Source organism: Pinus tabuliformis, chromosome 1_1 (assembly GCF_031772625.1).
Source record: "Pinus tabuliformis cultivar Carrire ecotype Pingquan chromosome 1_1, CPIR1, whole genome shotgun sequence".
NCBI classification, from domain to species: domain Eukaryota; kingdom Viridiplantae; phylum Streptophyta; class Pinopsida; order Pinales; family Pinaceae; genus Pinus; species Pinus tabuliformis.
Window position 1 is genome coordinate 762,958,937 of NC_142297.1, and position 22,151 is coordinate 762,981,087.

A 22,151-nucleotide genomic window follows, 5' to 3' on the forward strand; every position below is an offset into this window, starting at 1 on the left:
CCCTAACGCAATTACAAGTGCTGAATCAAAAGAAGAAGAAGAGGAAATCGCTACTGAAGAACAAACCGATGAAGAAGAAGTTGTAGAATTACAAGGTATGTAGGATTTCATCCTCCCAGATGAAGAGGATCAAGAGGCATTCCTAGTTAGTACTCGCAGAAGAAATCAACTTGATCCCCCTCAACCTACACCTAAGCCAAAGAGCGCAAGCTCAATGACCAAGGATAAAATCGCAACCAAGAAAACGACATCCAAAGTGACTCAAACTAGCCCAATCCAAACAAACCCATCAAATCCATCTAAAACGCTAATCATTTTGGATGAAATGGAGTATAATATCATAGAAGACATGAAAGATACTAGGGCCAATATTACCTTTTTCTGAATTGAGCAAGTTAAAGCACCAGCAAAAAGTACTTTTGAAAGAATTACATGATGTACTAGTTGCACCTTTTCTAGCCGTTGTAATCTCTCATGCTTCCCATGACATGTGAAGACCTCCAACTAATACGATTAATAAAGTTGATCCAAATGATATCACCTTAATTGGAGGAAGATCGAGATCCCATACTCCCCCATTTCTCCTTACTTATGAAATTTTTAATAAAAATGTGCATAATTGCTTAGTGGATTCTAGAGCTTCATCGCATATTTTACCTAGATCAATATGTGCAAAATTGAACGTTCAACCACAGAAATCCGATGTGCGCATAGTCCAATTAGATTGATCGCAAGTCGAAGTGATTGGCGAATTAAATCAGGTTACCATAAGGCTGTCATCCAACCCAAAGGTATGTCAAGTTATCGACATTTTAGTTGCTGATATTCCAGAATTTTATGGCTTAATTCTTAGCAAAGATTGGTCAGAAAAACTTCATGGACACTTTGCAACTGGCTGGTCGCACATGTGGATCCCTTATAATGGTAAACCAAACCAAATAAAATTTGAGCTCAAACGACATCAGAAATACATAGTAATAGAACTCGAGGGAGAAAATGAACCAGTAACATATAATTCTAACATCATAGGCAACTATTCAGTAGATTCTTTCCTAGGAAATTTTAATGCTCATACTTCACCTTACTAAGAACATTCTGTTTTATCTCAAGTAGAAAATTTCTCTCAAACAGATAGTTCTAAATGTATTAATTTTATAGAAGTCCTGTAAATAAATCTTTGTTTTGGAAATTATTTTTTGATGGTTCTAAGTCTAACGAAGGAGTAGGAGGAGGATGCGTGTTAAGAAGCCCCAAGGGAGATAAAACTATGCTAACTTGAAAACTCGAATTTGATTGCACCAACAATACCACATAATACAACGCTTTAATCCAAGGGTTATACAAAGCAATCGGATTAGACGTCAAATACCTGCAAGTTTTCGGAGATTATGAAATTGTAAGACAGGTACGTAATACTATACATTGTTTATCAGGTCATTTAAAACATTACCAATATTTAGTTCAAGATCTGACTGAACACTTTATAGCATTTAATATTCCATCAATTCCCAGATTTCAGAATGCTAGCAGAGACCTCTTAGCCAACGTAGCTTCCAAGCTCATTCCTTCAGAAGATTTTAGCCCTGACCGATTTTCAATTGAGTTAATTTTTAGACCATCTATTCCTGATAACATTACCAATTGGAGGATTTTCAACGATGATCCTGATATCATGAGTTTCCTCACATCTAAAGGATCCTACACCAATAAAATAATTGACGAAGACCAACATGACCAACAATTACAATAGGATAGTACTAACAATATTATACCTAAATCAGTAGTCAAGTTAGAATACCTTTATGATCTGAAAGATCAATTCAAAAGATCTACCAATTCAAAACTCCAAAGTTCAAATTTGAATTATGAATTAGTAAATCTAGGAACTGATGCCAAACCGCAGAGTATCAACCTAGGCCTTGGCCTATCCTCTTAAGAAAAATTAGCATATATCTGTCTCTTGAGACAATACAAAATTGTCTTTGCTTGGAATTACGATGAAATCAAAACATACGATACCTCCATCATCCAACATACTATCCCAATGATCGATAATGAAAAACCTGTCCAACAAAAGTTGAGAAAGATCCATCCCAATTTAGAAAACTAGATCAAAACTGAACTCAATAAGTTATTGAAAGCTAAAATAATTTATCCCATTAGACATTCTAAATGGGTCTCCAATATGGCACCTATTAGAAAGAAAAGCGGAGATATAAGAATCTGCATTGACTTTCGAAATCTTAACAAGGCCTACCAAAAGGATAATTTTCCTTTGCCCCCCATGGAACAAATACTGCAGGCAGTCGCGGGCTCAGAATTAATGTCATTCTTGGATGGATTCTCAGGATACAATCAAGTGTTGGTACATCTCGATGATCAATTAAAAAATACATTCAAAACTAAATGGGGCACATATGCATATCAAAAGATGCCATTTGGATTGATTAACGCGGGTGCCACATTTCAGAGAGCCATGGACATCGCATTCAAGGGGTTAGTTAATAAATTAGTGGTAATCTATTTGGATGATATAACTGTGTATTCCAAGAAGTGAAACAACCATCTCAGAGATTTAAAACAAATCTTCCAACATTGTTTAAGGTATGGGATTTCACTTAACCCAAAAAAATCTTTTTTGCGTTAAGTGAAGGAAAACTTCTCGGATTCATAGTGTCAAAATTCACATTGATCTTGACAGAATCAAGGAAATTTCCACAGTACCCCTACCTCACAACAAGAAAGCCATGTAATCTTTCCTTGGCCAGATTAACTTTGTAAAGAGATTTGTTCCAGACTTTTCAAGAATCGTGTCTCCTTTACAAGAAATGATTAAAAAGAATGCAAATTTTAAATGGGGCCAAGACGAACATGAGGCATTCAATCTGATCAAACAAGCAATTGTTAATACTTCATCTTTAGAAACTCCAAATTTTTTCAACCCTTTTATATTGTATACGTTTGTCTCCGATAGATCATATGCTGCGATACTCACTCAAGCAAATCAAGAAAAGGCAGAAGCTCCAATTGATTTTTTCACTTCCAATTTACAAGGAGCTGAGTTAAATTATTCAAATGTGGAGAAACAAGCTTATGTTGTTTTCAAAGAAATTAAATATTTCAGATCTTTTTTACTCAAAACACATACCAAAATCATAGTACCATTTCCAGCGGTAAGAAATCTTCTAGTATAGAAGGATGTGGGTGAGAGAAGGGCCAATTGGGTTACTATACAGGAATATGATGTAGAAATCAAACCAGCAAGTATTGTAAAAGGTCAAGGCTTTTGCAAAATGCTGGCCGGAGCATCGCTAATGTCCAAAAATCCATCTGCAGAGGTACAAGTGTACGAGGTAAGCCTAAACGATGTTGAGTCATTATACGCTAATATTATTTATTATCTAAAGAATGGATACACTCCTTCAAACCTCGATCATACCAAGAAGAGAGCTCTAAGGTTAAAAGCCAAACAATATCAACTCGTGAATGATGTTCTTTTTTGAATAAATTATGATTCTGTTCTCCTTAAATGTCTTGAGAAATCTGAAGCTGAAAAAATCTTGCAAGAACTCCACGATGGGCCAGTAGGCGGACACTACGCTGGAGACACTACTGCTCATAAAATTTTACATGCAGGCTATTACTGGCCCACATTATTCAAAGATGCACATAACTACGTGAGGAAATGTCAAGTCTGTAAAACTGCTACTGGGAAACAAAAGAAACCATTCTTGCCACTGCAACCAGTTACTATTGAACAACCTTTCAATCAGTGGGGATTGGACATAATAGGTGAGATCGTTCCTCACTCTTCTAAATAGCATAGATATATCCTTACAGCAATAGATTACTTTACTAAATGGGTAGAAGCAGTTCCACTCAAGATGGCTAATGCTAAAAATATCATCAAGTTCATAGATCAGTTCATAATCACTAGGTTTGGGTTGCCTTCCGCTTTAATGTTTGATAATGCATCATATTTTTCTGGTAATGCAATGACTGAATTTGCACTCAAAAGGGGTTTCAAGCTTAAATACTCTACCAATTATTACCCAGAAGGGAATGGGTTAGCTGAATCTACAAATAAGAACTTAATTGGAATCATTAAGGGAACCATTGACCAAAATCATAAAAATTGGCATAAGTCTTTAATATATGCTTTATGGGCAGATCGAATAACGCAAAAATCCTCAATTGGCACTTCTCCCTTTAATTTAGTTTATGGGAAAGAAGTGGTTCTTCCAACACATCTGGCAATTCCCTCTTTAGCCTTGGTTCAATATATTGATAAAGCACCAACTTCTTCCTTATAACTAAGGCAGCTGGAATTAATTAAGTTAGAAGAACAACGAGAATATGCTAAGATAACTCACACTCATCACCAAGCATTAGTCAAAGCCTTTTTTGATTCCAATATGATATACAGAAAAGATCTTCAGATGGGAGATCTAGTTTTAAGATGGGACAACGCTCATGAGGAAATATGGAAACATACAAAATTTCAAAGAATGTGGCTTGGTCCTTTTCAAATCATAGAAGTCATAGGTCCATCCACTTTCATGTTACAGGATTTAACAAAGAAAAGAGATTCTTTACCTGTTAATGGTCAGATCCTCAAAAAATATTTTCCATTGAAGATCATTCTTCTATTTTTGTAGAGTAGTTGTTTTTCTTTTCATAATAAAATCGGTTGTAAATGGTTACATTTGAGATTCACGAAAAAGACACAAATTCTCTTTTTGATTTCGTTTTTTCACTTGTATAAATAGAATTCCTTCTAAAAAATTAATCATTACTATTGAAAGATACAGTTAAAGAATCTAGACCTCGAAATGATATTAGTTTCAACTATATAAACTTTGATGAAAAGCTACCTTTAGTTAGAAATTGTTTTATTTCAGTCCAATGAAAGGTATCAATAACAATAAATGAAGATTCTCTGTAGAAAAACTCTTTCCAAAAACTCTATCATTGTCGTCCAAAACTGTCGTAAGGAAACAATGACTTTCTCCCCACCTAGGAAACTACAATATTCAGATAATGATCCAAAGATACACTTTAACTTAAAGAGTAAGAGGTCTCGTCACGAGCCGACTTATCATGATCATAGATATTATAGCTTGCTGACTTTGACAAATACTGCATACCACAACAGGGCAATGACTCAAGATTGATAAAATCAAAAGACAAGGGGTCTCATCATGAGCCAGCTTTTTCGTCAAAGTTATAAATCAGTGAATGACTGTGTCATGAATTGGCTACCAAACCAAGACATTGTTCTTTAAGGATAAAAAGAAAATGAAAGCAAAAAGTGTGGAAATGGATTTTTCTTTGAAAGTTGTAAATTTCCCTAAGTAGGATATAGGATCATTGTTGGATAATAGGTAACCCTGTCGAAGCTATAAACACTTGCTAGCAATAGAGGCTCTACCTACGACAAATGAGCATATTTAAAACTGATTTACAGAGAATACTTTGTTTTTATCTTTATAAACCAAGTAATGACTGATGTAGATACAAGGACTAGCTTGAGGGAGTAAATAATCAAAGTTGAGAAAAGAAGAAATGAAATATCATTGATAGGTAAAAGCATAATGTACTTAATATTTCTATAATAAAGTTTAATTTTCTCGAAAATTTTATGTTTTGGAAGTTTTGAAAATTCAAAAGAAAAGCAGAGATAACTGGTTCTTCCAAGTGAATCGCCAATTGTTGTGGCCAACAACAACCCCCCTTCTTATTTAGTGTTATTCCTAATACTAAATAAGTAGGGACCCTTAACAATTAAAAAATCAAATTAGTGCTTAAATTTCCTTTCCTAATAAAACTTACCATCATAAACTTAGGAAGACCCCCTTGAAAAATCTAAAAATCTAAGTTCTATGATAAGGTAAGACAAAAAATTTTCCTTAGAAAATATCGCATCACAAAAGGATAATAGGATACCTCCTTACAAGCTGAAGTCCAACATTGCGAGATCGTGATACGCGATAATAAGCAAGTATCGCATCACATACATCAAAGAAAACTTACATTAAAACACCTTAACTTTCCGATACGCGATGACGCGTATCGCAAATCGCATTTTAGATTATTGAAAATTTTCATATATCACGTTCCTGTGATTTGTGATATTGCGATTTTGCGATAGAGCGACAATGCAATAATGTGATTAGAGAGCTATCGATTCTACGATGTTCTGACTCTACGATGTTGCGACTCTGCGATGTTGTGATCTGCGATATTGCGGAAGCAAATAGCAAAATTGCTTCATCGCAGATCTTTCAGGCTCGTGGTTCAAAAAAGTATTTTCCATAAACTAACACCTGGTTATGCTCTTTAATGCTAATAAATGAGTTAGTTGCCAGTTATTAATGGAATATGGTTTTGTGCTTATCGAAAAATAATCTCACCTAAGGTGGTATATTTGATACGTCTTTGACATTTAAAACCTTCCCATCACCCTGCCTTACCATTATTTTCACTTCACTTGTGAATTACCGGAACGGAGAACAAAAAACGATACAAAGAAATATGCAGGATATTATGGGAAAGAAAAGAAAAGCTCCAAGCTCTGAAGAGAAAGAAATGGTGCCCTTGTATGTAGACACAGCCTATAAAAGAGACGATGGTATTGCTACGTGGGAAGGCATGTATAATATACTTGAGGACGAGCATCCCAGAGTAATGGAAGTTACTGCTATTGCGAGATCACATAGTTCTTCTGAGGCATCCATCACAAAGCTAGCTTGTTCACTCTTACATCGGATAGCAGCAAGGCCCAAAATTCTTCCATACATGGACATGGTTAAATGGATATTGGATAGTGTTGTTATCAGAAATAGAGAGTTTAAGACTCAGGGTCAAGAGCTTACGAATTCATTATTTTCATAAAATTTGAACTTTATATCTGCTAAAAGAAAAATGCGCAAAAGGCGAAAAATACATCAAGGAAGCCTGGATCAAGAAACGGAAGCAGTTTCCGATGTGCGATTATGAATTTTTTTTTTTGAAAAGGAAAGATTCTAATTGCTCAGTCACCTATAAACCCAAAAAAGTTGTAGGAAAGCAATAATAGAGGTAAAAAGTAAAATTTGAATCCGATAGCCTGTGGATGACTCTCAAGTGTATCATCAATTCTGCCAAGAAGATGGCACCAGCTCTTGTCGATTTTGTTTTCTCAGCTCAGCTAAAATCGGAATTCAGCCAGCTAACTCTTCTCAAACAGATGTTGAATGCATGCGATTTCAAGGAGGAGATACAGAAGTAGTTTTAATTTTAGACTAAATTTTAGTTTTAATTTTGTTTTATTTTTTCCTAAAATGAGGATGATCATTTAAACCGCATCCTACATTTTTGTAATAATTTATTTTTAGATTTAGTTAGTAGTATTTAAACCCTTCTAATGCATTTAGAGAAGGGTCCTGAAATTTGTCAAAAACTTATCCCCAGAACATGCACTTTTGTTGATCCGGATTTAAACAGGAACGCAACAAATTACAGAGATAACCATATACACAAAGATGCAGCGGAAATAATACTTCATTACATTAATGGAAAATACTGAAATATGCTTACAACCAGAAATGGAAATAAACCAGCTAGGGCGATGGTAGCTTATCTCTGAGAAGAGATGTGGTGGCTACATGCCTCTGAACTGTTCTGAATTGTGTTACAATGAGGCTCGAATGCCTATTTATTGTTGAGAAACAATGGAAAACCCTTCACATCCCGAAACCTAACCCTAGAAGATGAAACGCCAAATTGTGGGCCCCGTTTGGGTAAATTGGTACATCAATTTCCCGGGGTCGTAACTTTGGCATACGATCTCCGTTTGACGCGTACGATAGCTCGTTAGAAAGATCTATCCGAGTACTACCACTTTGGGGGGCAACATGGGTCCATGGACCCATGTTGCCCCAGATTCCCAAAAAAACATCGTTTAGGGCCTCAAAACGGCTCCGGAAGTTCAGGACCCGAAAACTGCTAAAAATAGTAAATTGTGCTACAATTTAGGAAACTGAAAAAGCTGAAAGAGACAGTTGTGGGGGTCCAAATGGGATAGGTGGGTGGCCACCAACATCCACTTGGATCATTCCTCCCCCCTTAGGAAGCAATGGTCCCCATTACGTTGAGTTCCTCCATCTGCTGAACTTGTCCTGCAATCTCTGATGTGTCCAGTGATGGTGGGAAGCATGGTTAACGATGGTCCACATTGAACATTTGGTGTCGGCGAAGGAATGGAGGAATGATGTGCTCCAAAGCATTGTTCCCCATAGCCTTGGTACTGTTGTAAGGGCCATGTTGGAGTGGTCTGAGTTTCTGATGGGTTCTGGTAAGGCATTCTCTCTGCAGATGTAACCAAACTTTGTTGCCCACCTGAAACTTGTGTGGTACCCCTGTGGGTGAGGAGAAGTTGTTCCTGTGTTCTGTCATGACCGTATCCCTTTGCTGTTGCTGCTGTGTGGAGGAACCCTTTGCAGGGGTCATGGATGTAACAACGATCTTCCCCTTACTTTGGGAGTGAACCAGACAGATGAATTTCCTGGTCTGTGATATGAGCTTGCTTCCTTTCTTGGCAGTGATCAAATATGTGGCGGTGGGTGGGGCTACCTCCGGTATCCTGTATAATTAATTATTCAAAGAAATAATGACAGCACGAGGCCTGGACTCATACACAGCATGTTGCCTCCACAAGTATGGCTGGCCTAATAATACATCACAAACATCTAGAGGTGTAACATCACACAATACCTCATCTGTGAAGGGTTTGATGCTGTAGGGAAGGCGGCACTGATGTCGAACTTTCAGATCTCTTCCTTCGTGAAGCCACCCGATACTGTACGGCTGCGGGTGCGGTGTAGTCGGTAGGCCCAACCGCTTCACGACCTCTGCTGAAATGAGGTTCTTTTGGCTGCCACTGTCGACAATGAATTGTAGCGACGAACCCTTCACCCATATCTGTGAGTGGAAAAGACGCTCCCCTTCCTCTGGATTTTCGGGCTCATATTTGTGGATCTTGGCGGTGGCAACAGTGGCACTGCGATCCGCATCAATGATTTGCTTCCCTTTGCCATTCCCCTTGTCGGGTTCTGGCTCAGGGTCAGAACATGCATCTGATTCAGAAGCCTTCAACTCAGCCACCAGCAACTGCTTGGTCTGACACTCACTTGTGTTATGAGTGGGACTCTTGTGGAACTCACACCACTTCCCTGTGTCCTTCTTCGGCTTCATGGTGTTGTTCTTTTCTTGCGGCTTCGACGGGTTGTCTTGGGTCACCCCGCCTTGGCTTTGTCTTTTGGGCTTCGGATTTGCAGATCCAAAGTCTCGCTTCTTCTGTTTGAACTTTTGCTCGATTTTGACAGCGTATCGATACACCGTGCCGAGTGAGGAGATGTTCAAGAACACCATCTCTTCCTGGATGTATTTGTGCAGGCAGCCACGGTATTTGAGTACCAGATGCAGCTCAGAATCTTTGATACCCAACTGTGTGCGAAGGGTATGAAAAATGTTTGTGAACTCTGGCACATCTTGGTCTCATCCCTGCCGCAGTGTGGTCCATTTGATGTATTTGTCCTCATAGCTTCCGACAGGGTAGTACTGCTCCTTGATGGCATCCCGGAAGTCATTCCAAGTGGGTGCGGCTGAAAATAGTGAGCCTGTACTTTCATCCTTCTGCTCGCAGTAGGTTTCCCACTAGCCCTTGACGTGGGGGGCTGCTTTGAGAAGAGCGAAAACAATCTTTTCCCGACTTGAAAATTCATGAACAAAAAAATACCCATCTAGCAGATTTAACCATTTATCTACGACATCTGCATCTATTCGACCCTCGAAGATGGGGGTTTCAAAATTAACTTGTACCTTAAACAGTGTGGCGTTTCCAGAGTCGCTGCTGGTAGCCGATGCGTCGCTTCTGGGTAGCCGCTGAAGGATCTGGGCAAAGTTGTCCATCATCGCGTTCCGTTGTCGCTCGAGGGCTTCTTCGAGCAAGATTTTGATGGGATCTCCTGCCCCCTCGTCTTTCTTCTCATAGGCCATGGGAGGCTATCGGGATTTTCGAGGCTGGTCTTGCAAAGGTTCGACCAGTTCAAGCCCTAACTCCTTATATCCCGACCTTGTTGGGGACATGCAAAGAAAAACAGAGAAAAAGCAGACCGCTCTGATACCACTGATCTGGATTTAAACAGGAACGCAACAAATTACAGAGATAACCATATACACAAAGATGCAGCGGAAATAATACATTACATTAATGGAAAATACTGAAATATGTTTATAACCAGAAATGGAAATAAACCAGCTAGGGCGATGGTAGCTTATCTCTGAGAAGAGATGTGGTGGCTACATGCCTCTGAACTGTTCTGAATTGTGTTACAATGAGGCTCGACGGCCTATTTATTGTTGAGAAACAATGGAAAACCCTTCACATCCCGAAATCTGACCCTAGAAGATGAAACACCAAATTGTGGGCCCCGTTTGGGTAAATTGGTACATCAATTTCCTGGGGTCGTAACTTTGGCATACGATCTCAGTTTGACGCGTACGATAGCTCGTTAGAAAGATCTATCCGAGTACTACCACTTTGGGAGGCAACATGGGTCCATGGACCCATGTTGCCCCAGATTCCCAAAAAAACATCGTTTAGGGCCTTAAAATGGCTCCGGAAGTTCAGGACCCGAAAACGGCTAAAAATAGTAAACTGTGCTACAATTTAGGAAACTGAAAAAGCTGAAAGAGACAGTTGTGGGGGTCCAAATGGGATAGGAGGGTGGGCACCAACATCCACTTGGATCATTTTTACCCTCTGAGGAGGTTTTGATGAATGAATGGAACAAGATTTATTGATATTTGCATTTGATATCTGCTACTGATGTTGCACTTTTGTACTCTTAGTGGATGTTAGATCAAGAAGAGATAAATCATTATCGCTTGAAGCTCATGAGTAGGACTAGTTATAAATGGTACTTCTATATCTTAACTATTGCTGCCTTTGTGTTAAAGTGATATTCATGTTCAGTTGTTTATATATTGATACATGAATGCTTGAGTTATCATTTGGCACTTTTGAACGGTGATAACTATTTATTTATGCTTGATGTATGAGTAGCTTATTATCTAAGATGTTTTTCACAACTGTTTCATCTAAATTTTTATACAAAGTGGTTCATCTTTATTGAATTCTTTTCTCATAACAATTTAATGAGATTTATTACCAGTTGTTATTTGAAACAATTTTAGATCACATAATGAAAATATTACACCCCGGGTTAGTGTAGACTTAGATATTTATGCTTATTAGAATACAATTTCTATATTATTAGATTAGAGTTAGAGTAAAAGTATTCCATTTAAAAACTATTAGAAAGAGAAATATCAATCCTTCACACACACACACATAAATTGGGAAACTGGTGCCATATCCCCAATCGGACCCACTATACCAAATGGGAAAGGAGCTGCTAACCAAGGTCTGGATTGGGTGGGTATCCCCCTTGTTGTAGACTCGATTTTCGAGGATTCAAAAGGCGTGTTCTCTGGTGACGATGTGAGGTGCCAGGAAGGGTACATTATCTTGATCCAAACCATTGGTCACTACTCCAGTGTCGTTATGATACTTCATGCCACCTGCCCGCAATCACTTCTATCATTCCTGTTATACGCCGCCTCCACTACCTGTTTTCAGTTTTTCTTCCCAAGTTGATTGAACACACGTGCTGATTGCACCCACTGAACGTTGTTTGAGTTGGAAAAGGGTTGTTTGAATTAGACGAGGGTGGCTAGTTAGCTGGTCACTTATTTCATTTAATCGTGACCATCTCAATGGTTCATGCAATTTCTAAATCATATTCATGCAACAAAGGAACGAGTTTAGTCACTTACCTATTAGTTGCTACTGTGTTTTGCATGCTTAGACTTTAGCACTCTGTTCATGGATTGTTGCTGCTGTTGGGACTCATGACATCTGAACTGGTGACTTGGTTACCTCATGCAGGAAATCTTCTAATCAAGAATGGCTCCTTATGCATTGTATACACCTATGGTTGCACTGACCTTGCCTCTAGAGCTTTTTTTTAAGGGGATCAGCTATTACAGGAATCCTGCTGGATTTCTTGTAAATGCTTCTCCCCCTAAAATTTCTAGCTAAGGTTTGAGTAAGGACTGAATCATGAACCAGTTCAGCAAATATACTTAGTATTTCTCTTTAGAAAGTTGCGGGAGAATTGCACAACCCAAAAGGAAGGACCCGGTATGAAAAAGTATCCCGAGGACAAGTGAAAGTGGTATTATCTTAGTCTTTCGGGCTGATTTGCATCTAATTGTACCCGCTAAACCCATCTAGGAAGGAGAAGAACTTCTTCCTTGCCAGGCCATCTAACACTTGATCTATGAAAGGCAAAGGAAAATGGTCCTTCTTGGTGGCCTTGTTTAGTTCTCAATAATCAATACAGATTCTCCACTTCCCATTATTCTTTGGCACTAGCACCAAAGGAGAGACCCATTCGCTGTTAGAGATGGGGTAGATGAATCCTCCATCCAGTAAATTTTGCATTTCTTCTTTGACAATGTCCTTAAGGGCTGGATTCATCCTCTTTTGAGGCTGCCCAACTAGTTTGCAATCTTCCTTAATGTAAATATGATGAGTCTAGACTAAAGGGTGGACTCCCTTCATCTCCTTATAGCTCCAAGAAAAAGCATCCAAGTGGTTTTTGAATAAGCTACATAGTTTTTTCTCTAGAGAGGTGGACAGGGATGAGTTGACCCTCAAGGTTCTTTCTGGGCCAAATTCCACATTCTTAACTTGGAGAGAGGTCGGATCAACCACACAGAGATCAACTAAAGGATTGGCTTGGGTTTCTCCCACCAACTCTTCTAATGGCAACACATTGGGGGGTGGATTCTGAATCAAGTTTTCAAGAAGATCATCCTCGGTTTGTGGGCCCCCCGTGGTAGATTCTACTACACACAATGGTGGGGAATAGACTTCATCCTCATCTTCCTCCTCCAACCAGAGAGGTAAATCATGTTCTAACAAAGGTTGGGTAGGAGGATATAGGACTAGCTGCTTGGACATATGCCCATTCTTGATTGTCATGTTCCCAACTCGACAACTAATGCAGGCATCTGCCATAGCCAACCAAGGTCTTCCCAAGATGAGAGGATACCCAGTGAGCTTTGCCTTTGGTTGGAAAACTAGGAAATCAGCAGGGTACTCCCAAGAATCGATGGAGACCATTACATCTTCCACAATTCCTTCAGGGGTCACGGTGGAGCGGTCTGCTAACTGCAGTACCATTGTGGTCTTTCTTAGGGGGCCCTGAAGGTTGACCTTGAGCATAGTGTCCTTGGTCATCACATTAATGGTAGCCCCTAGATCAATTAGAGTATGGGGGATTATGGTGCCATTAATGTGGACATCGACTACAGGACTTCCAGTGTCTAGATATTTTGGACAGATCACCTGCCCCAACATCAGGTCGGACAATTGTCCTATGACATTGATAGTTGGAGCATCTCACGTGTGCCTGCCTAGGTGCCTGAAGCACTTCTTCTTGATCATCTTGTTATATATAGGCACATCCTTTATGGCTTGGAGAAGTGGTACCTTTACACATAACTACTTTAATTCTCCCGAAAGTTTAGTTTCTTCTTAGGGCGGTTGTGTGGTTCCAGTTAATCTCTCAGGAAAGGGTGGAATGGCTTTTGGTTCACTTTCCTGTTTTTCTTCCTCATCATCCTTAGGGGGAGATTTCTTATCTGGGAGAACCTTCCCAGATCGTAGGTTAATCTCCTGAATCTCCACAGCATAGGTCGGCATGATGTTTCTCCACTATATACCTACTGAGCCTATATGTTATTCAGGTTCAGGTTCGATTGAGCAGGTATTTGAGGTTGCCTTGGTGGAGCAAGAGGAAATGGTTGTGGTCGAGTAGGTCGTGGAGGCAAAAGATCAGGAGGAGAGTTGTACTGTGGCCTCCACCCGTGATGAGGTGCATTCCACTGAGGCTGTGGCTGAGCATAAGAGTGAAATTAATGAGCAACTGGTTGAGCATGGTATTGAGATGGATATGACCAAGGAGAGTGTGTGGACCGGGAAGGATGAGCAAGCGAACCCCAAGAAGGCATGGAAGTGGCTGGATTGGGGTTGTAATAGGCCTAGGATGTCCCTTGCATTCCCTGCTAGTAAGGTCTAGGCCCATGTGGCCTCCTTTGGTTCATGAAATAGAGTGGTTCAGTGGCTCCTTCGGCCCCCTGATATGCATATTTAAGTCCAGGAAAGGAAGGGCACTGATTCTTAGAATGGTCTTCTTCATAGACTGAACACACTTCTATAGAGTTCAATGGACATTCGTTCCTAGGATGCCTTCTAGTGCACCTAGGACAAAAGATGGCCAGAGCCCTATCAGCTTCCTCTTCTTTCCTTTTGATATACAAGGTATCCATTTGCATGGCAAGAGTCTGCCTCATCTCGCTCTTGAAATCTTGCAGCCGATTCTCAAATTCACTTCTAGGAGATGAACTGGATGAAGATGTACTGGCTAAAGGTTGGCTTCCCCTACCTCTCTTTCTGGCTACCCTAGAATGGTTTCTAAACACAGTCTTTATGTCATCATAAGGTAGTTGGTAAATGTCTCCCCCAGCCAGCAAATGGAGGGTATCTAGAAGGTCTTAAGGGACTCCTCTAAGCAGGACCAACTTCAAAGATTTGGGGTCAAGTGTGCACCTAGCCCTTTTATAATTGAGTTGAAACCTCTCTTCATAGTCTTCTAAGGATTCATCACTTCCCATGGTCATTCGAAAGATTTCTTCCTTGGTATCCTTTGATCTACAGTAGTCTTGGCATTTGTTGTTAAAGGCTTGCTACATTTAAGCCCAAGTTGTGATGTTATTTCTAGGTAACCCCATGAACCAACACAATACTACATCAACAGTTTCAACTTCTACTCATCTTCTACATAGTCAAAGGTTCGACAGAGAATAGCAAATTCAAACAAGAAGGTATCAAGATCTTAGGTAGTCAATCCATGGAAGTGGGGTAAGGGTGAAGGACTTATGTTTTTAATTTTAGTGTCCACATTGGTCTCTCGGATAGGAATGGTACCCTCTATTCTTTCCCCATCTCCTCTAATGTTTCTGTTTTCAGCCATGGTCTCAGGAGGAATGGTTTGTTACTCTTCTTCTGCTATAGGATCTCCGTATATCTCTGGTAGTTCACCTATAGGTTCTTATACATCACTGCCATCAAAGAAGAGAGAGGGATGACTTAGTGATGTGGTGGGGGTGTTGGGTAGGAATTTTCCTGAATTGTCTCTGTTCCTATGAGGCATGAAAGGAAATCTCTTTTTGAGTGATTTTTGTTTTCGTTTTTGCTTGTAGCTGCAAAAATGAAATGGATCAAACAACAAATTACAACTCACTGAAATGAATCTTGCTGAAATGGAATTGCAGAATTGAAATAGAAAAAAGGAAATGACTAATCTACCTTGTTGGAATGGAAATTGTAGAATTGAAATGAAAGTGGGAAATGACTAATCTACTCTTGCTGAAATGAAAATTGCAGAATTGAAATGAAAGCAGGAAATGCCTATTCTACTCTTGCTGAAATGGAATTGCAGAATAGAAATGAAAGTAGGAAATGCATAATCTACAGTTTCTGAAATGAAATTGCATAATTGAACTGAAAATAGGAAATGCCTAATCTACTTTTGCAAAATTGAAATGGCAGAATTGAAATGAAACAACTACTCTACTTTTGCTGAAATAAACTACTTAGCAAAATGTTGCAGTAGAAAATAGAAGAAAAGAAGTAATCACAAAATACTCTGACGCTTCCCCGGCAACAACACCAAAAAGAATGGTGAGCTCTAGTATTGCAGCAGTAATGTTGCAACTCCTGGGGCTTCCTTCTTTACTTTTATGAACCCGGTAGTTCGTAACAAACTTTGAAGTGATGGTGTTGTATGCACAAGTACAAGCTCTTACTGCAAGCTATCACTTGATTAGCTGGCGCAAGTTCACTAGGATCTTAAGCCAACTTATATGAGTTCTCAGAGCGTTAACTATGATGAAAGAAAACTAACTCTACAGGGGCTATTCTATTTGTAGAAAGAGAAGGAAAACTAAAATGTAACACAAACCCTACCAAACCCTAGCAAACCCTAATTTACCTATTAACCCTACTTTTGCAAGAAAATAGATGAAAACTAACGAAATGAGTGCCATTGATTACTGAAAAGGTAAATTGCATTTATTCAATCTACTTCTAAAAATAAATGAGAAGAAAACATCTTTTTGTGCTTTTGAGTGTTTTCATGTGGAATTATTATGCTTGTGATTTATCTAGTTGCCATTGTGCAGAGGTTTGGTGGCAAAGGAAAATGGATTTGGCTTTTGAAGAGGGTGAGGAAGGTGTGGAGAGGTCTTAAGAATCCCCTAGTACCCTTTTGAAGACTTCCATAGTGATCGGACTTCGAAAAATCACTCACAGGAAATTCTACAGGAGGATCTATAGGAGGAGACCGAGAGCTATTTTTGGAGTATTTAAGGTGGAAAAAAAGGACGGGAAAGGGGAGATGAAGGCTAGATGAAGGTGTTGAGGTGTCTAGAACTTGTCAAAGAAGATCAGGGATGAACGTGATGGTTGGATTTGTTCAAATGGTAAGAAAGCAGCTTTATGGAAAAAACGCAGAAATTAGGGCATTAGCAAAATGTTGTGAATGAGTTAGAAAAGCTATGAGAAGTGAGTTGGTGCTGGTTGTTTTATGGATGTATGGTGAGCTTAGGTGTCTTCCAAGAGATCCGCACATCTACTTATCAAAACTAACCAAAGAAAGAACTAATTATACCATGAAAACAGAACTTTGTTTAGCTTGACCTAATTTTTGACCTACAAAGAGAAAATGCTCAACAATAACCTATGAACAGAAAAGCATGCAGCTATATCTATGGTAAAAGAATAGGAAATGATATGAGCAACTGAATCTGAAACAATATCAATCTTTCGAAATCAAGTTATCACACTAGCAATTGCATGGAAGAGAAAAAACTGGGTTTTTGGTGGGAGCAAAAGTGCCTTGACATCAAATCATAGTCCCAAGAAGGGAGAAAGGAGATCAGGGCCTATTGTTGGCCTTTATGAATATTATTTTGTCACTTCAGTAACCTACTTTAGCAACTAAAACAAGAACAACTATACTAACCATCAATAACAACCTAATCTAACAAAGTAAAAAGAATCTATGCAACAGAAATTAACTCATGAACTGAAGCAAAAACATATAAGTACACAGTAGGAGGTGTTGGGAAGCTTGGGTTGGGCCCTAACCAAAGGAATTCAGCCCTCTGAAAGAGATCAGTGCTGGCTCAAGAACTGTTTCATCTTCATTATCAAAAATAGTAGTTACATTACATAAATTGTTCTAAAAATGGAACTCGAAAATGAGCTAAATACAATGTTGCACCAAAGTGCGAAAATCTACTAGTAACTGGCTAACCTACTAATGCTCTAACCTCCTTATTTTTACAAATGGAGTCCTCCAACAGTCCTTCTAAAATCAAGGAACACGGCTTCCTAGAACTGGAGATAAACAACAGTCTTACTTTACTTGCTCGGCTACCCCTTGGAATCATCAATGTGGACCTTTGTGCTCCAAGTTACTGATGGAGGATTCAAGGAAAGGGGCCATAAATGAAGGAGACACCTCCCCGACAAGTCCTCTTCCCTGTTTTCCTCAAATTTTGGCTGCCATTTTCTCATAAATCCCTTGACTTTGTCCAAAATTGATCAAAAAATCTACATAAGGCACATATTAAACTACATGGAAAAATGACTAACCCAATTCACCCTATTAGCATAAATATATTCAAAAACATGCAATAAAATAATGAGAATGGTGGATTAATTCAAAATAAGAGGGAGAATGAGCCCATATAATTACCCATTTCTAGGGCTCATCATCTGCCTTGCCTCGGTCTTCACACATTTTGCATGATTTTATCACTTATCGCAATCGATGGTCGGAAAATTACATACCATATCACATGTTGCATTGATCAAGGGTAAAAGCTCGTATCTCATGAATAATTACTATGCGATCAAGTCTTCGGTCACATCGGATATCGCAATTGGCACTTTCAACCCGCGCATTGGCCCAAGCTTCAATTTTCTGCGATACCCTGGACCCATCAGGATTATTAATCATGGAACATATATTTTTTGGGTCTGCTCCCCAATCAAAAATCACAATTGGTGGAACCCAAGGCCCATACAGAAGGTGTTCCGAGATATGCCAGACCTGTTGATATTATTAAGCGCATCATATATATTATTTAGGTCTGGAGCCTATCCGTAATCGCAATCAGTTGTCAAAAAAAATGAAGCCCCTGGAATATACGAAGGGGTGAGGAGCAGACTTGGAGATAATTATATGCCTGGATGCATAATATTTGAAGTCCGGCCTTATGGTCCAGCCACTGGTTTTCCCATGTTTTCCCATGTATTTCGATAAAGTGTTGTGGTCTGGGTTTTCAAAGGAAAGTCTTATATGGCAGATCTAATGGGATTATGTTGCATGTGATTGCCCATTGCAATGTGCGATTGCGACTCGATCGCAACACAACCTTGGCTGATCTAGGGGCCGATTCTTTCACACTCACTCCTTTTGATTTCATTACGCCTTATCATTTTATAAAGTTTTAATGATGGGTAGAGTTGTTCTTAGGCATTCCTACCATATGTTTCGTAATCATAAAGCTAATGTTAATTATCTCTATAGGCGAGGACTAAAAGATACATGAGTCGATCCGAAAAGTTCATATATGAGGGTGTGTTCTATTTAAAGATCCAGAATTAGGTGTTATCGGTCGGTTTTCCACGCATTGGTTGTGTATTCCAAAAATGAAGTTGTACCGAGTTTCATCATGAAGAGATGACACGCAGTTATTCTCCTTTTCATCGGTATCTATTCATTTCCCGGGGACATGAAGTGCTCCAGGAGTTATGCCCTTTACATGTCAGTAGTTACACTGACTATTCTGCGTCTGTATATTCTGATTTATATATTGAAGAGAAAAGGGGAGGTGAAAATTTAAAGGGAAGACTAAGGGTCATTTACTTCTGCATAAGTATTACCTCTTGATATGAGGGAAGGACATTTTTTGGGTAGAACAACTTTTGATTTACTGTGAATAAAGAAGATTGTTTGGTCGAGAAAGAGCCTTTTTCATATTCATTTGCCTGTCCTTTCATGTGTTTAGAATTAGGATGTTGTTGCTAGCATAAATATAAATGTGATTTTTTTTGTGCATATTGATAACAGAGAATTCATGACTAGTCTTGGTTATTCAAATATGATTTGTTACCATGGTTAATTCATGAGGAATTGTTGATTCGAGACCTTGTTAAACATTAGTTGCAAGTATTATTTGTATGGAAAGTAATGTGTATTCCTGTATAAGTAATTAGATTGCAATTAATATTTAATATAGCCTTGTTCATCTATAAACCAGTAATTGATTCATTAGGACTTGGAATCTATATATTATGTTTAACCTCCTTTTGTTATGCTCCTGCAAGATAGGTTAGAATAGTTACGACTAGCATAAGTAGTTAGAATTAGTGTAGATAGGATTTGATACATATAGGTTTTATGTTTCATTTGTTGATTTAATTGAAGTATTCCTCTAAGAAGAAATCTTTCAACACATATAATAGTTTACAAGGCCCTCTAAAACCCGTTATAACTAGCCATTCCAAATAAAAGCAGATCTAATTGGGGTCTGCAATCGGGTTAGTTCACCTTGTTGGCATTACAAAAATTCACTACGTTAACAAATTGGTGCGAGAAGGAGGGCTTGAATCACCGTCCACAACTTTTTATGATTTCATATATAAACATTGTGCATGGATTCAAAAATATTAATGCATGGATCATAAAGGTCGAAAGGACCCTTCCTCCCATTTCGAAAATCCTCATTTCAAAGAAGCAGAGATCCCTCTAAGTTTAGTGTTTGGGTCACCCAAGGAAGAGGGATTGATGGAGTACCCTATCACTCAGGAACAACCAGTCAGAGTACTTACTTGTGCTTACGCTCATTCCCTATCACAGCTCCCCATCTTTTAGTCTTCACCTCCAACAGCTAAAAGAAAGGCAAGAATCTATCACATAAATGAAGAGACATCTGCAGCCCATTCTCTTGAAGATATTGTGCTAGAGACTTTGCAAATTACCGACACTCCTTGGGAAGAAATTCCTTAGGATCCCTCTTCTAAAGGTAATCCCTGGCCTGATTTGGAAAATCTTAATGAAGGACACCCAAGGGAATCCTTCAACCAGAGACTCCTTATCCATAATTTGGCTAAAATTCCCCCTCCAGGTGGGAATCCGCCTCTACCGCCCCCTCCAGATGGGAATTCACTTCTACCACCTCCTCCCGATGGGAATCAACCCCCACCTCCTTCAGGAGCACTCTCTCCCTGGCTTGCACAGGATTTTGTAGCGGTAACTGGGTAGTAGCATGCCTTACTGAAGAGCGCAAAAATAGCATTGCCTAAATTTGACCCTGAGCGGGGAGACACTGCTGATAACCATATTCACTCTTTCTTCCTAGTCATGGGGGTAGTCAATGAGGATGTAGTATGTTGCTTATTCCCTTTTAGTCTGATTGGTGCAGCCTCCACATGGTACTTTAGCTTGAGAATAGGATCAATCACCTCATGGGGTGCCTTTCAGCAAGCCTTTTTAGACAAGTTTGGCAATGACAAAACACTCGCGGCCTTAGTTCTAGAACTATCCCATTTAAAAATGGAAACCAAAGAAAAGGTCAAGGATTTTAACATTTGGTTCAACACTTTGTTCAACAAAATCCCGACTAATGCTAGACCTACTGATGAGGTGCCCATGGAATTCTACATGACTGCTCTCCCTATCCCTACAACGATGTGGGTCGAGAGAAGTAATGCAGAAACCTTACAAGGTGCTATCGATGAAGCAATAAATGTTGAGAATGAAATGGTTAGTCTCACAACATGTCATCATACGACCAAAGGAAAGAAAGCCTCTCAGTCATCTAAGAAGAATAATGGGAGTGATAACAAAGTGGATGATGTCAAAGAAAGGGACACCACAGATGTGGAAAGTTTGCATTGGATCATTAAGAAATTTACGAACATAGTCCTTGATATGAAAAGGAATTTTGGAGAGAGTACAAGTGGGAATGGAGGAGATTATAACAATAGAAAACCCTTCAAACATTTCTATCATAAGAAGATAGAAGGTGGTCATGGTCAACTTGCGTTTCCTGCTCCATCCAATGAAGGGAACTTAAATATGGAAGAGTTGGCTCTTATCGGATCGCTCCTTAACAAAGAAGAACCTATAGTAGAGATGGAGCCAGAACAAGAAAATGAGGAAGAATACCAAGTAGAAGAGACCTTGGATGAATAATCTCAAATCAATGTACTGTGGGATTTCTATACAAATGATAACGATGACGATGAAGGAGATAGTATGACAGAAATCCAGACTAATGAAATCCGCACACGAAGCAAAGGGCTACTTGCAGGCGTGATGAAGCCTGTAGACTGGTCAAAGAAAGATGTTCACCCTTTGAAGGAATCCACTCCCAAAGTTCCTGTTGAGAAGGGTATACCTAGTGGTGATTCCAAAAGTACTCCAGCTGTGAACTATCCATAGAAAGATAATACATCTCTGACTATAACAAAGGTAACTCAAAATGGTAAACTCCCACCTAAGAATGACAAAAATGGTATGTTTACTTTGCCCTACCCTATTTATAACATTCATTACAACATTGTGGATGATCTTAAGAAATATTGAGCCAATATCACATATTGATTTGTTAAAGTTAATGCAGCAAAGGGATCTACTTTTGAAAGATATGAATGAATGGAATTGAAAATCTCCAACCAATCCAAGTAGTCAAACCAAAACTTCGGTGTCTAGACCCATTAGTACCTTCAGTACATCCCAAAAGCCACTAGCCATAGAAGCCACTCTGTCAAAAATAAATCGAACACCCTAAGATGTCAGTGAAACCATGATAGGAAGGAAATCAAAATCCATGATTCCACCTTTCCTTATTACATTTGAAATGTTCAACATGAATGTACATAATTTCTTGGTAGATTCTGG